The 14,195-nt window shown below is 41.5% G+C and overlaps 1 protein-coding gene across 15 annotated transcripts in view; it reads left to right on the top strand.

The window, feature by feature from the left end:
* Window positions 1-14,195, top strand: part of Sgms1 (sphingomyelin synthase 1) — a 263,136-nt gene that overhangs the window by 196,039 nt on the left and 52,902 nt on the right. Inside the window, exon 1 of one of the 15 annotated variants that reach the window (XM_070021121.1) lies at window positions 11,085-11,103. The exons of the other annotated variants lie outside the window; for them this stretch is intronic. The gene's annotated coding sequence lies outside the window, so the exon portion shown is untranslated. Of the gene's footprint in view, window positions 1-11,084; window positions 11,104-14,195 lie in introns of those variants that run through there. 15 annotated transcript variants of the gene reach the window in all.

Raw genomic sequence — 14,195 nt, 5'->3', positions numbered from 1 at the left:
GTACATCTCATTGTTGCAGTGGGTCCACCTGTATCCCTATTTAAACGATTTGTTTTTCTCCTTCCCCTCTACAAATTATACCAACATCAAATACAGTGAAAACAGGGATTATAATGAGGGGGAGGGACATACAAAGCAACAAAGAAATATCTTATAAATATGTTAGAAACAATAGCAAGAAAGAAAAAACATTAGAGTACTTATCTTGGGGTTCATTTCTCTGAACATCAACTTATCTGACTTTCTGCTTGTCTCAGACATGTACTAGTTATTGCAAATAAGGGAAGCAATGGGACCTATGTTTCTTTGGGCCTGGCTTACTTCCCTTAATATAATTTTTTCCAAGTCTTTCCATTTCCTAACAAATGGGGCAATGTCATTCTTTCTGATGGAGGCATAGAATTCCATTGTATATATATATACCGCATTTTCTTGATCCATTCATCTACTGAGGGGCATCTGGGTTGGTTCCAGATCTTAGCTATGGTAAATAATGCTGCAATAAACATAGTTGTGCTGGTAGCTTTAGTATGGTCTTGTTTGTGATCATTCGGGTAAATGCCCAAAAGTAGGATTGTTGGGTCATAGGGGGAGCTCTATGTGGAGTCTTTTGAGGAACCTCCATACTGCTTTCCAAAGTGGTTGAACAAGTTTACATTCCCCACCAACAATGCAGTAGGGTTCCCTTCTGTCCACATCCCCTCCAGCATCTGTTGTTGTTAGAGTTCTTGATTATAGACATTATAACTGGGGTGAGGTGGTATCTCAATGTTGTTTTGATTTGCATTTCTTTTATGGCTAGGGAGGTTGAGCATTTTTCCTCTATTCTTGTTGCACCTTTTTTTGTCAATTCAAAATTATTTGAAATAATGTTAGAAAAGTTTTTTAAATCCTCAGAGGTTGTTTTTATTTATTTTCATTTTAAGATAAACAAGCAGCTCAGTGTTAGGCTGCTTACTCAACATGGTCTCTCTGAGGGAAGGCATCAGGGAAGTGGGAAGTCTTGCAGATTCCAAAATCTGTGTGTGTCCTGGGGTGTTTGGCTGATTTAGCAAATTGTCACAGACACAGTGACTTGCAAACAACAGAAATTTATTTCTCATTTTTTCTGGAGGCAAGGACAGAAGTCCAAGACCAATGGAGTGTCTTCCTCCTAAGTGTGCGATCTTCTCAGTATAACCTCTCTTGTAGAAGAGACTTGGGAGCTTCCTGGGATCTCTGTTGTGAGGGCAGTGATCCTATTCATGAAGTATCTTCCTCCCTTCTAGAATCACCTCCTAAAGGCCCCACTTCCTACTACCCTTACCTTGGGGACTAAGGTTCGATTGAGGAAATTGCTATAGAGTACTATGCTAACCACTATGATTTAAGGGTACTTCAGGTCTAAACAAGTATGTTCAAAATATTAGCCCTGAGGCAGACCCCGTTCCCTTTAGATAGTATTTTATTTTATGGTGGGAAATAAAAAGGTATTCTTGCCTTTCTGAAAAAAAGCGATACATACATTTTAGTAATCTATTACTGATATATAGACTGTTTGATGTGTGTATCAGTAGAGCAATATGAATAGAGACAATGTATTTAAGACAATTTTGAAAACCAAATGAAGAGTAGCATAAAGCAGAGTTACACATCTTTTCTTAAGGATAAAAAACAAAACAAAACATGTTGTGGGCCAGGCATGGTGACTTCACGCCTGTAATCCTAGCTACTCAGGAGGCTGAGATCTGAGGATCACGGTTCAAAGACTTTCCTGGGCAGGAAAGTCTGTGAAACTCTTATCTCCAGGAAACCACTCAGAAAACCGGAAGTGGCGTGCTAGCCTTGAGGTGAAGAGCTGAGGGACAGCCCCAGGCCTATAGTTCAAGCCCCACAACCCACAAAACAACAACAAAAACAAAAACATGTTGTAACTTCTATAAACAATTTCTACATTCCAAGTCTCTAAATTATAGATGTGTGCATCTCTTGTTGCATGTTGTCCCGTAGCTTATCTCATGTTGTCCTATGGTTTCCCTTATTTGCAAACATAGAAGAAACTATGTTTTTGTTTTATTAAAGGACTATCTGTAAAATATTTAAGGGGAAGAGATGAATGGAAATTTGTAAGAAATCCTGCCTGAATTGCACAATGTTGATAAAAGATAATTACCATAGAAATCTTTCCAAGTTAGAAGAAGTGGGTCTTTTGTCTCTATTCATCTTTAACACTGTAATGATAAGGTTAAGATAATGTCTGTTATGATAGGATTGGAATGGTAATATAGAGATCTCACTGCAGGTCACTCTTTTTTTGTGAGTCTGTATGTTCTCATCTGTGAAGCAGGTAGGACTGGATCCAAATTGTTGCTGAGTGGATTGGTTTATATTACAAAGTACCTTTGAATGAAAGTTCTATATATATATATATTTTTTTTTTCTTTTAATAAAACTTTCTGCTCCAAAATCTATTTTAAATTTATTATGATCCCTGAAGTTAATCACTCACTTGTAAAGACTTTGACCTTTGTCCCATATGAAACAGTATGTAGTGTTTCACTAGAAATACAGAAAACATTGTGCTGTTTGCCTAGAGATTACATCAGAGAGCTTTCTGCAGTGCTGTTATTTTTAATAATATGTGGTTCCTGTGACCATTGGATAAAACTAGATGCTCATAATTGAAGCCCAGAGTGATAGGCCTATGAAGTTTCACTTCAAATGACTGTAACTATTTTAGGGACTGCTTTTCAAAGGGGCCCTAAGGTTGATACATCTGCTAAATTTAGCCTGTATGCTCCCAGGTCTGTCCTTTTAGTTGCTATTTCTAATAGAGGATGGCTGTGGGTATGACAGGTTTGTTTGTTTGTTTGTTTGCTTTTTAGTAGAATAGAGAAATGGTGTGTGTATGTATGTTTGCGCAGGGCATCCATCCTTAAACATCTCCTTGTGCTCATAACATTATAAAAAGTGATATATTCATTATAATAAGTATTGAACTATGCAAATATATCAGAATGAAGTCACAAGGGTAATATTTTAATCAGTTTGATACATAGCCTAAATTCTTACTTCTTGTGCATATATAGCTATGATATACTTAATTTTACAAACACACAGTTAAGCTGTACATTTACTAAACATAAACTTGCTCAAAAGTAGTAATACTAGATATTGCATGCACTTTTCCATGTTATTGAGCATTTTCCAAGAAGGTAAGTTGAGTTACACAGAATTACTTGTAAGGTTCTGATTCATATGATTAATTTCCTATTTTGCAAGTGATCAAGTGGTCTTCCCCCCACTCCCTCCCGGGAGTCTTTGATGCCAACTGAAGCCTACAGGTCAGATGTTGGTCATATAAATGGTGGTGGTGGTGGTGGTGGTGGTGGTGGTGGTGGTGTGTATATGTGATGGTATAAGCCTGATCACAGCCACTGGAGATTGAGGCAGAATTGCAAGAATGAGAATGGAGGATCTGACATGGTAATATACACTTGCCCTCTCAGCTACTTGGCCAGTGGACTTAATAGTGCCTCAGGGCAAAAGCAAGAGACTCTATTTGAAAAATCAGTCACAGCAATAAGGACTTGCTGGGGGTGTGGCTCAGGCACAAAGCCCTGGTTCAAACCTGAGTCCCCAGCACCACGCACACACACACATACACACACACGCGTGCGCACGTGTGCAAACCATATAAATGACTATAATAGAATAAGGTTGAGGGTATAGATTAATACTGGAAAGTTTACCTAACATATCCAACGTTCAGTGCTCAGTATCATACAAACAAAAGTCAGTTAAAAAAAAACCAATTCTTTATCTCTAAAGTTAGGCCTCTGTAAAGTATATGAAATTTATGTTAGTATCTATATACAGCTGTAATTTCATCTAGTAGTTTGTACTTTAGTTATACGCTGGAGACAATTTTTGAAAAAGAAGTAAAAGCTCGCCTTGCCATCCTGCCTTGCATTTTGTGGCTAGAGAGAGAGAGAGAGCTGGCCAGCACCATCTTCTTCTTTCCCTGTCAAACCTTGTAGTCCAGGGATGTTACCATTCATCAGGACACTGCTACAGTTCCATTCTTGCCCAGACTGCCCTGGTACAAACCCCCAAAAGGTGGAAGGTAGAGAAAGTCCCAGAATAAATAAAGCACATGCCCCTCAGACTGTGGGGGCCACCTCGGAACCTGCCCCAACCCACGTGTGGTGACTTCTCTCTGCTCAACTCATCTGCTGAACAGAGTTCAAACAAAACAAATAATTTTCTTACTGTAAGAAAATACTTAAAAGTTTTTACTATATGACCCCTCCCCCCCTTTTGCTAGTCCTGGAGTTTGAAATCACACCCTCACACATCTGGCTGGTTCTTTGCCACTTGAGCCTTGCCTCTAGCCTAGATTGTTGCTGGTTAAATAAGAGAGAATCTGGGGAGAGTTTTCTGCCTTGGATGGCTTTGATCCATAGTCTTCTGGATCTCTGTCTTCAGAGTAGCTTAGATTACTGGCATGAGCCACTAGTACTTGACTCACTTCAACCATTCTTTTTTTTTTTTTTTTTTGAACATTCAAAAGGGTTTTATTGAACATAAATCATATGATTTGCATGCATTCTGGTGAGTGGATAAAACACAGGGCTCTCAAAACAAGGTAAAAAAAAAAGATTCAGAAACCTTTAGCTGAGCATTATAATCACTGGAATATTCAGTTGATGAGCTGTCACCATGAGGACCCGACTCTGAGTGAACTATGTGCTGAAGACATATCTGTGAGGAATATACTGGCAACCACAAACCAGATAATAGGGTGCCGTCTTCATGTTAATGAAGTTAGTCTTTGTACTTCAACCATTCTTAAGTGTACAGTTTTGTGATATTTATAGTGACATTATTATACAGCTATCACCTCTATCCAGCTGTAGTGCTCATATATCACCTCCATCTGAAATTGTCCTTAAACATTCGGATTCTGAACAAAAATGGAGTCCTAAGGGCACAGCCAGTTTGAAATAGAGTAAATAGAAAATAGGGATAGATGAAACAAAACAGGACTCTCAGCAGGGTGACCGTGACTGCCGCCCATTCTAATACTAACTACTCAGGAGGCTGAGATCTGAGGATTGCGGTTCAGGACCAGCCCAGGCAGCAGTGTCCGTGAGACTCTTCATTTAGTGAGCAAAAAACTGGAAGTAGAACTATGATTCAGCTGGTAGAACATCAGCCTCGAGTGAAAAAGCTCAGGGTCAGTGCCCAGGTCCTGAGTTCAAACCCCACTACTGCACCACAAATAATCAAAAGACCTGATGCCCCACTTCAGAGCATTTCCTCAGAGTAGTGCCTTCAAACATGGTTTTCAGACACCGTCTCATAGACTGAGGTGTTTCAACACCTGTTTTCACAGATGTTGTCTTGAACAAAGTTTAGTGTTACAAAGCACACAATTTAATGGAAAGAGTTCTAAGGAGGAAATTAGAGTATTGGTGGCACAGAGCATCTTGGGATGGAAATGAATAAAGTGAATAGTATTTAGGAACCCATTTTTTGTTGTTGTTGTTGTTGGTCGTGGGGCTTGAACTCTGGGCCTGGGTGTTATCCCTCAACTCTTCAGCTCAAGGCTAGCGCTCTACCACTTGAGCTACAGCTCCACTTCGGTTTTCTGGTGGTTTATTGGAGATTAGAGTTTCACAGATTTTTCCTGCCCAGGCTGGCTTTGAACGGCAATCCTCAGATCTCACCCTCCTGAGTAGCTAGGATTACAGGCGTGAGCCACTGGCATTGGGCTTGGAACCAGTTCTGTTTATTCCTTCAGTACTATTTACTAGGCAAGCGCTCTACCAACTGGAGCCCTGCCTCAATCAGCCCTTTTTGATTTAGTTATTTTTCAGATAGGGTCTCTTTTCCCCCTACCCCCACTCCTCTTGGCAGGACTGGCCTTGAGCTTCACTTCTTGATTTCTGCCTCCCAGGTGGGTTAGGATTATAGGCTTGAGCCACTGTGCCCAGCTTCCAGCATCCCACATTCACCCCTGCTTCTGGCATCAGAAGGAAGCAGGAAGGCTTCTTTGCTGATTGGAGGAGCTCAGACTACAGAGAACGCCAGGTGTCTTTCTAGTCTGGGGTTTGGGACACGTGATCCAGAAATAGGAGCCCTTTGCATGCTGATGTCTTTACTGCTTTTGTAACATTATAACGGAGAAAAAAAATTGTTTGTATTCTAGAAGGCCTATCTCTTTTTTTTCAGTTCAGATTCTGGGTTAGAAAGAGAAAGGGCTGTATTGGCAGCAAGCATCTTTAGGTCTTTGTAGGATGGGACTTTTTCAGGCATACTCAGTCACTTAGACAAGTTTCAGGGCTCCAGGCTGGGGAGGGGAGAATGAGCTCAACCCTAGGACTGGGAACCACCGTGCCTGCAGGGTTTGAGGAGGAGCCCAGGAGCTTACCTGCTCACCAGGTCCTACCACCTTACTGTGTGCTTTCCTGTTGGGCAACTCAGGACTCTCCTTGGAAGCCAGTGGGCAGGTTCCCAGCAAGGTAGTTTTCCAAAGAGGAGAGGAGCGGCAATCTCAAGTAGACAGGCTGTGCATTCTGAATTCTAGGCCGGCTCTTCCAGATGGCCCTAAGTCTACTGTGTAGGTCATCTTCTCCCACTTTTTCCTCTGCTCCTTTGCACTCTTAATTTTTAGTTTTGGAAGAGCAAATGACATATGACCTTAATGTATAAACAAAAGTCATTCTTTTGTACTTTTTGGTTCTCTGTCCATATTCTTCCATAGCCTAGGTTGGTGTGTTTGTATTCTGGTTTATTTACATAGGCATATGCACATGTACATATGAATGTATATCTGCATATCTTTGATAGATAAATAAGTTTTTAAATGGAATCAGTAGTATAGTTCTGTATCGCAGGCCTGTGGCTCTGTACAAATAGCACTTCATTCTTTGAAGTGACTGCACAGTGTTCTGGTGAAGAGTTACCACACTTAACCAAACCACAGTGAAGATTGCCTAGATAGTTTGGTAACTTTGTCATATAAATAGTTTGCCATGAACAATTATTTGAGCAAATATATTGACTTTAATATTTTCTATAAGCATTCTAGTGTGTGTGTGTGTGTGTGTGTGTGTGTGTGTGTATCACATTTTCTTGATCCATTCATCTACTGAGGGGTATCTGGGTTGTTTCTGTATCCTAGCTATGGTGAATAATGCTGCGATAAACATAGTTGTGCTGGTAGCTTTAGTTTGGCCTTGTTGGTGATCATTTGGGTAAATGCCCAGAAGTAGGATTACTGGGTCATAGGGGAGCTCTATGTGGAGTCTTTTCAGGAACCTCCATACTGCTTTTCAGAGTGTTTGAACAAGTTTACACTCCCACAAACAGTGCCAAGGGTTCCCTTTTGGCCACATCCCCTCCAGCATCTGTTGTTATTAGATTTCTTGATTATAGCCATTCTAGTCTATGCTTCCATCAGAAGAAGGACACTGCCCCATTTGTTAGGAAATGGAAAGACTTGGAAAAAATCATATTAAGTGAAGTAAGCCAGACCCAAAGAAATACAGATCCCATGGTTTCCCTTATTTGCAATAGTTAGTATACATCTAGGATAATCTTATCAGATGAGCAAAAAAGCTCAAAAGCTATGAACATATGACCATATAAGATGATGCTAAGCGAAGTGAACCTCAAGATATGGACACAAGAGAGCTTTCTTTGCTGCTGTTGTTTTTAATGTACTATGTGATTTTCTTTTGTTACTTTTGTATGTTCTCCCCCCTATGGTGTATCCCTTGTTGTAACTGTATTGGATTTTGCTACCCTGCATCTTGTATATACATTTATCTAACTTGGGGAGGGGAAGGGGAATAACAAAATGCTGAAACAAGGACACAGGATGACCCATTGCAACATAGTGTCACAAGACACTATGTTGGAAATGAACTTTACAACTTGGGAGGGGAGGAGTGGGGGAAGGTGAGGGAGAGAAGGGATGGTAGGAGAAAAACAAAGGAGGGGGTAACAATGCTTAACAAGAAATGTACTTATTAACTTACTCATGTAACTGTAGCCCCTTTGTATAGCATCTTTATGATAAAATGTACCCAATATCTAGCTACTTAGGAGGTGGAGATTTGGGGACCACAGTTTGAGGCCAGGTCAAGCAAAAGTTTCTGAGACCATATCTTAAGAGAAAAAGCTGAGTGCAGGGGCTGGGAAGGTGGCTCAGTGGTAGAGCGCTTGCCATGTATGCCTGAGGCCCTGGGTTCGATTCCTCAGCACCACATAAGAAAAAAGAAAAAAGCCAGAAGTGGTGCTGTGGCTCAAGTGGTAGAGCGCTAGCCTTGAGCTGAAGAGCTGAGGGACAGTGCCCAGGCCCAGAGTTCAAGCCCCACAACCGGACCCAAAAAAAAAAAAAGCTGAGTGCAGTTGTGCATGCCTATCATCTTAGCTACAGTCGGAAGTATAAATTGGATTGTGGTCCAAGCAAGCCCAGAAAAATGTCATGACCCAACCCCCCAAAATAGAACAAAATATCTGAAAGTATGGCTTCAACTCTATCCCTGACTAGTAAACTCATAGCTCTGCTTTCAAACCCCAGTAACACACACACACACACACACACACACACACACACACACACACACTCACTCACATACATACACTCTCTCTCTCTCTCTCTCTCTCTCTCTCTCTCTCTCTCTCTCTCTCTCTCTCTCTCTCTCTCTCTCTCTCTCTCTCTCTCTCTCTCTCTCTCTCTTCCTCTCATGATGTTGTAGCCCAGATTTAACCTATCATGTTGTTTAATGTCCTGGGTTACACTCACACATGGTAGGGGGAAAGAGATAGTTTGCTATGTAATGTCTTATGTAATGGTTTATAACAGCAGTCCCAACTGATTTTTGCTTTCATTTAAAGCAAACATATATTATCTACTATTTCACACAATGGCACATCTTATTCCAGGTATCCTCCCTTTTGCATAATTTTCTTCATCACTTAACTCATGCATTGCTTATTGTCAGATACATATCCAACAATTACGTGCTCAGTGCAGTATGTGTTTTAGAAACAAAACTCTTCCTTAATAACTCTGGAATAATAAGGTATAAGTTCACGTTGCTAGCCTGTCATTCCTGGTTCCATATTTGTTATAGTTGGATAAGAGCCAAACATGGAAACTTAATGAGGCATTAAGAGGAAGTACTCAGTAGCTACTCCTAATGACTGAGTCCACTCAGTCGTTGAATGCTAATTATTAAGGGCCTTTGCTGGGCTAAGTGCTGTCTTAATTTGCTGAAAGTTATATGGAGTTACAGAGGACTTTTGAATAAAAGTTTCTTATTAATACATGAATATGCATCTGGTTATTGTTAGCATCTCAGATTCTTATTATTATCTATGGTTGTGAATGACCTGCCACCTATCAGACTTTCTGATTAATTTGTGTACCCCTATCTTTCTTTTTATGATCTGTATGTTTGCAAGGAAGACCATGGTTTTCTTAGTGGATACTTCAAAATATTGTTTTGCTCTACAGAGGAATATGGAGAGGAATCCATAGAAAAAAGAGGGAAATAATTCCACTAATGACATATGAAAAGCTTTTCCTGGAAATAAACTAGTGTAAAAGCTGCAATGAAGAAATACAGATTTATGGGTTTGTTTTTTTGTTGGTTGTGGGGCTTGAACTCTGGGCCTGGGTGCTGTCCCTGAGCTCTTCAGCTCAGGGCAAGTGCTCTACCACTTAAGCCACAGTGCCACTTCTGGTTTTCTGAGTGGTTTATTGGAGATAAGAGTCTCAAGGACTTTCCTGCCCAGGTTGGCTTTGAACTGTGATTCTCAGATCTCAGCCTCCTGAGTAGCTAGGCCCAGATTTATGGTTTTACTGGCCAGATGTTTGTGGCTAGTAATCCTAGCTATCTTGAGGACTGAGGATCACATTTCAAAGCCAGCCTAGGCAGTAAAGATTGTGAGACTTTTATCTCCAATGAACTTCCAAACTCAAGTGGTAAACCACTAGCCTCAAGCAAAAAAGCTCAGGAACAGCTCCCAGGCTCTGAGTTCAAGTTCTAGCTCTAGGACAAAAAAAAAAAAAGGATAAAGACATACTGATCTTGAAATGATAGCCCAAGAAAAATCCAGTGTAGAAGCGAGACCATAGAAGTTATGGCATTTGGATATCTTGGAGAAGAGTAAATATGTTCAAGCCAAAGATAGTCCTGAGTTTGGAGAAGTAGAGCTTCTGCTGGCATACCCAGGGAAGCTCTAAATACACAGTCACAGGTCCTTCTGAGAGCCGCAGGATTGACATGCCGAGGAGATGGCAGTGTGGAGACCAAAACCCAACTCCATCATGTGAAGTGATGGGGCCACAAGCCAAGCATGATGAAGGAATGCCAACCAGGTGGTTGAGAGGTAGGGCATGGATGGTTCCCCAGACCCAGCGCGGGTGTGGGCCTGCTGGCAACTTTAGTTCAACCTTCTGCCCTCCAGAGTGAGAGAATACATTTCTCTTGTTCAAAGTTATCCAGTTTGTTGTTAATGGTTATAGAGGCCAAAGAAAATTAATACCCTCTGCTAAGGTGCCCTGCATCTGAACCCACTGCAGTTAAATTCAAAGACCAGAATCTTGGTGAAGTAGCCTGTTCATAAGGGTGCCAGGAAAAAGCAGCCACAGCACAAAAGTGCACACCTAAAGTCTAGAAGGCAGGTTGAGGATGTCTTCCTTCCAAGCAGAATGTACCAGAACTTTCTGAAGGTGAGTGTGACATTTGCAGGAATTGTCCAGTTCCTTACATTAGTGTATGTATGAGGAACCTTGTTTTCATGGAAACTCTCTGTAGAGCCCCTGTGTTCTTAAGAACCCAATTGGTAGTTTGTTTTATTTAGTGTAGTCTGAGGGTGAAGTCTGAAGCCTTCTTGAAGGCGTGGCAACAAGAGGAAGGCACGTATTAGGAATTAGCCACTAATGATTCACTCTAAAACAGTGCACCCGTGTTTCCCTTTGTGGACTTAGGTGTGTGTGAGGATGGCCTGGCTGGGCCTCCCGTTCAACTGCGCAGTCCTCAGGCACAGCGCCTCGGGAGACACCGCTGTGGCATATTTTTGGCATTTCTTGGAGTTATCCCAGTAAGTTTACCTTTATTTATAAATAAATAAGCTTATTTACTTGCAGTGTTGGAGATTTTAACCCAGGGCCTTGCTCTGCCCCTGGGCAATATATAATCTACCTATAAAAGGGAAGATAGAAAAGAATGAGACAAACTTTCTGACTTCTAGCAAGGAAAGTCGGTTGATCCACCCCTAACCTGAAAATAGGAAATAAAAAAAAAAAAAGCACCAAAATCCAAAACTTGGATGACAAGAGGCCTCTGTGGGAATTTCCATACTGGCCTCGTGTGACATGTCACAGCCAAAATGTAAGTGAATTGAGAATATCATATGAAATTATACCTTCAGCTTATCTCTATGAGATTGTGTGTGTGTGTGTGTGTGTGTGTGTGTGTGTGTGTGTGTGTGTGTGTGTGTGTGTGTGTGTGTGTGTGTGTGTGTGTGTGTGTGTGTGTGTGTGTGTGTGTGTGTGAGAGAGAGAGAGAGAGAGAGAGAGGTGAATTTTGTGTTTAGATTTAGGTCTCATCTTCAAGATATCTCATTATTTACATGCAAACAACTTGAAAAATATCTAAAGTCAGGAATGTTTCCAGTCCCAAGTATTTTGGATAATGGATACTCAACCTATACAAACAATATAGACAGACCTTTGTGGGACAAACTAGTGCCAGGGTACAGGGTTGTTCTGTGCTTCTCTCTTGCTCTGAGCTATGTGGAGAAATGTGTCCCTCCACATGGGAGCCGATGATTTGTTCTGGGCAAGCTGATGCCTGCCTTCTGCCAGCTTGTGTTGCCTGTCACGTTGTGACAGTGTGACACTTCAGCCCGGGGTGGAGGCAGGCCTAACTCCAGCAACTACCCCCAAGCTCCCCTTCCACTGGGGCTTCAGAGCTTACTCCAGCTCATTACTCCCACCTTCCCCCTTTGGTGGCTTTGCCCTTGTTTCACTTTGTTCAGCTACTAGGTTATACCCCCCACCCCCTGCCCATCTCAGCATTTGAATCTACCATGGCTAATATGCCGTCACAGGCCATGATTGCTACCAGCAGTGCTGACCCTTAAAAATTCTTCTCTGTACCTTTAACCATAACTCACTTTTTACTAATCCTTGCTTTCAGGTCTGACAGGTGCCAGGCACACCCTTCAGTGTTATCTCGTAGCCTAGAGTCTCTCCATGAGCCCCACCTCTTCTTCTCTCCTACTCTTTTAGGACAGCTACCTACTTCTTCTTGGAAACTCCCAGACAATTACCTAATCATACTTCCAGTGTGGCTTTGTTTTCTTTCTTTTTTTTTTTTTTTTGCTTTGTTTTGTTTATTTGTTCTTGTTTTCAAGACAGAGTCCTACTGGGCTGCCCAGGCTGGTCTCCAACTCAGGAGCTCGTACAGACTTCCTACTTGAGCCTCCCACACAGCTGGGGCTGCAACATCTGTCAGGCACTATCTCCATCATGGCTTGTCCTATCCCAAGCCCAAGTACCTAAAATGCCCCCTGCCCCTCCCCGCTTCAGGCCACACAGACATTAAGTAAACTGTGTGAAGCAGTACAGTAGGAAAGATGGAGGTCAGTTGATATGAAAGATAATTGGGAGAAGACTTTAAGAAGGCAAAGGGGTGAACTATGGAAGTATCTGTGAAGACTATTCCTGAAGATTAGCCCTTAAGTGCAAAGGCCCTCTGGTTGGAGTGTGCTTGGTATATTTGAGAACTGGTGAGATGACCAGTGGGAGTCAACAAGTAGGCAGTAATGCTAGCTGGATGAGTGGGGATTAGAAGAGGAAGAGAGGGGATCAGGTTGGTAGCTGCAGCCAGCTGGCCTGGGACTTTGGCGGGGTCTAGTGAAGAAGAGCTTCAGTTATTTCTTGCAGTGACATCTAAGACTAAGGCTTTTGCGCACAGAAGTGATTTTAGGGGACTCTAGGTGGAAGCAGGGAGACAGACCCGGGTTGTAGAGCTGATGGGGTTGACTCTGAAAGATTGGATGGGAGTGAGAGGAGGGAGGCAGAGATAGTGTTCTGTCACAGCTTAAGGGTCTGTCAGAGCCAAGGGCAGGACAGGGTTGGAGTTTGCTAAAGGAAGAAGGCACAGCGAAGTGACTGGACTTAACAGTGGAGTTTTTATTACTATTTACTTTGTCATTATAAAGGTGATAAACGGGTCATCATTGTACAAGTCAGGTAAGTGAGTATATTTCCTTTCATGCAGTGTCTTCTCTTCCCTCAATGCTAGTATAATACTTTATAAACAGTAAGTGCTTAATAAATGTTTGGCTTTTATAAGTATGTGCAATTTTCAGTCCTTAACTCCTTAGTGCTGGCTTTTTGTATACTAAAGAGAAAAGCTCCTAAGGTTTATAAATAGAAGATAAATTTGAGTTTGTCTTCTTAGCAAAATAGATGTGGCTGTAGCCCTGCCAGAGCGCTTTGATTAATCTCTTCTCTGAATGCTAATTACCAGATTCCTTTAATGAATAGGATCTTCCTTTCCCTGTTGTATACCAGGATCTATAAAAACAGGCCTTTTTGAGGTCAGGGGACCCTGATTATGTATGTAGAGTTATTCCTCTGTCACAGGAGTAAGACTTGATCAGGATAGTAAAGACATAGTTTCCAGATAGAATTGGAAAAGCCACTGTTTGTCATCTTTGGGTTCTAAATAATACCTCCCTTTCCCAAAAGAATCCTTTCCCAGGTTTAGCATATAATAATTTCTTTCTTAGCCATTTCCCCATTTTTGATCGTCATGATTTACCATTTATTCTTTGACAAGTGAAATCTGTATTCTTTTTTGTTTGTTGTTTATTTATATTGAAATAACTGGCAGTAGCGCAAGCTAATTATTTGATTTCCCTATTTACATCTTTAGATCATTTGACAAGATTCTGAAATGCTTTTAGTGAGCCAGGCATGCCCTTTCTCTGGTTATGGGAACATGATCTCAATTTATGGGAGATCCCAGTGGGTTAGGGATTAATGCAGGCAAAATTTTGAACAATCAAACACTATGTGAACTGGACACAGAGAACCTTTTAGCACGTGATGGCTGCTGTTCTTGTGTAGTGCCCAGAACTATTAGGTAAGAGATAATTAGGGAGATGCCATCCTTGACTCT

This window comes from Dipodomys merriami, unplaced genomic scaffold, assembly GCF_024711535.1.
Source record: "Dipodomys merriami isolate MVZ:Mamm:240054 unplaced genomic scaffold, mDipMer1.0.p SCAF_14, whole genome shotgun sequence".
Lineage (NCBI taxonomy): Eukaryota > Metazoa > Chordata > Mammalia > Rodentia > Heteromyidae > Dipodomys > Dipodomys merriami.
This window is presented reverse-complemented; position numbering and strand designations above follow the sequence as displayed.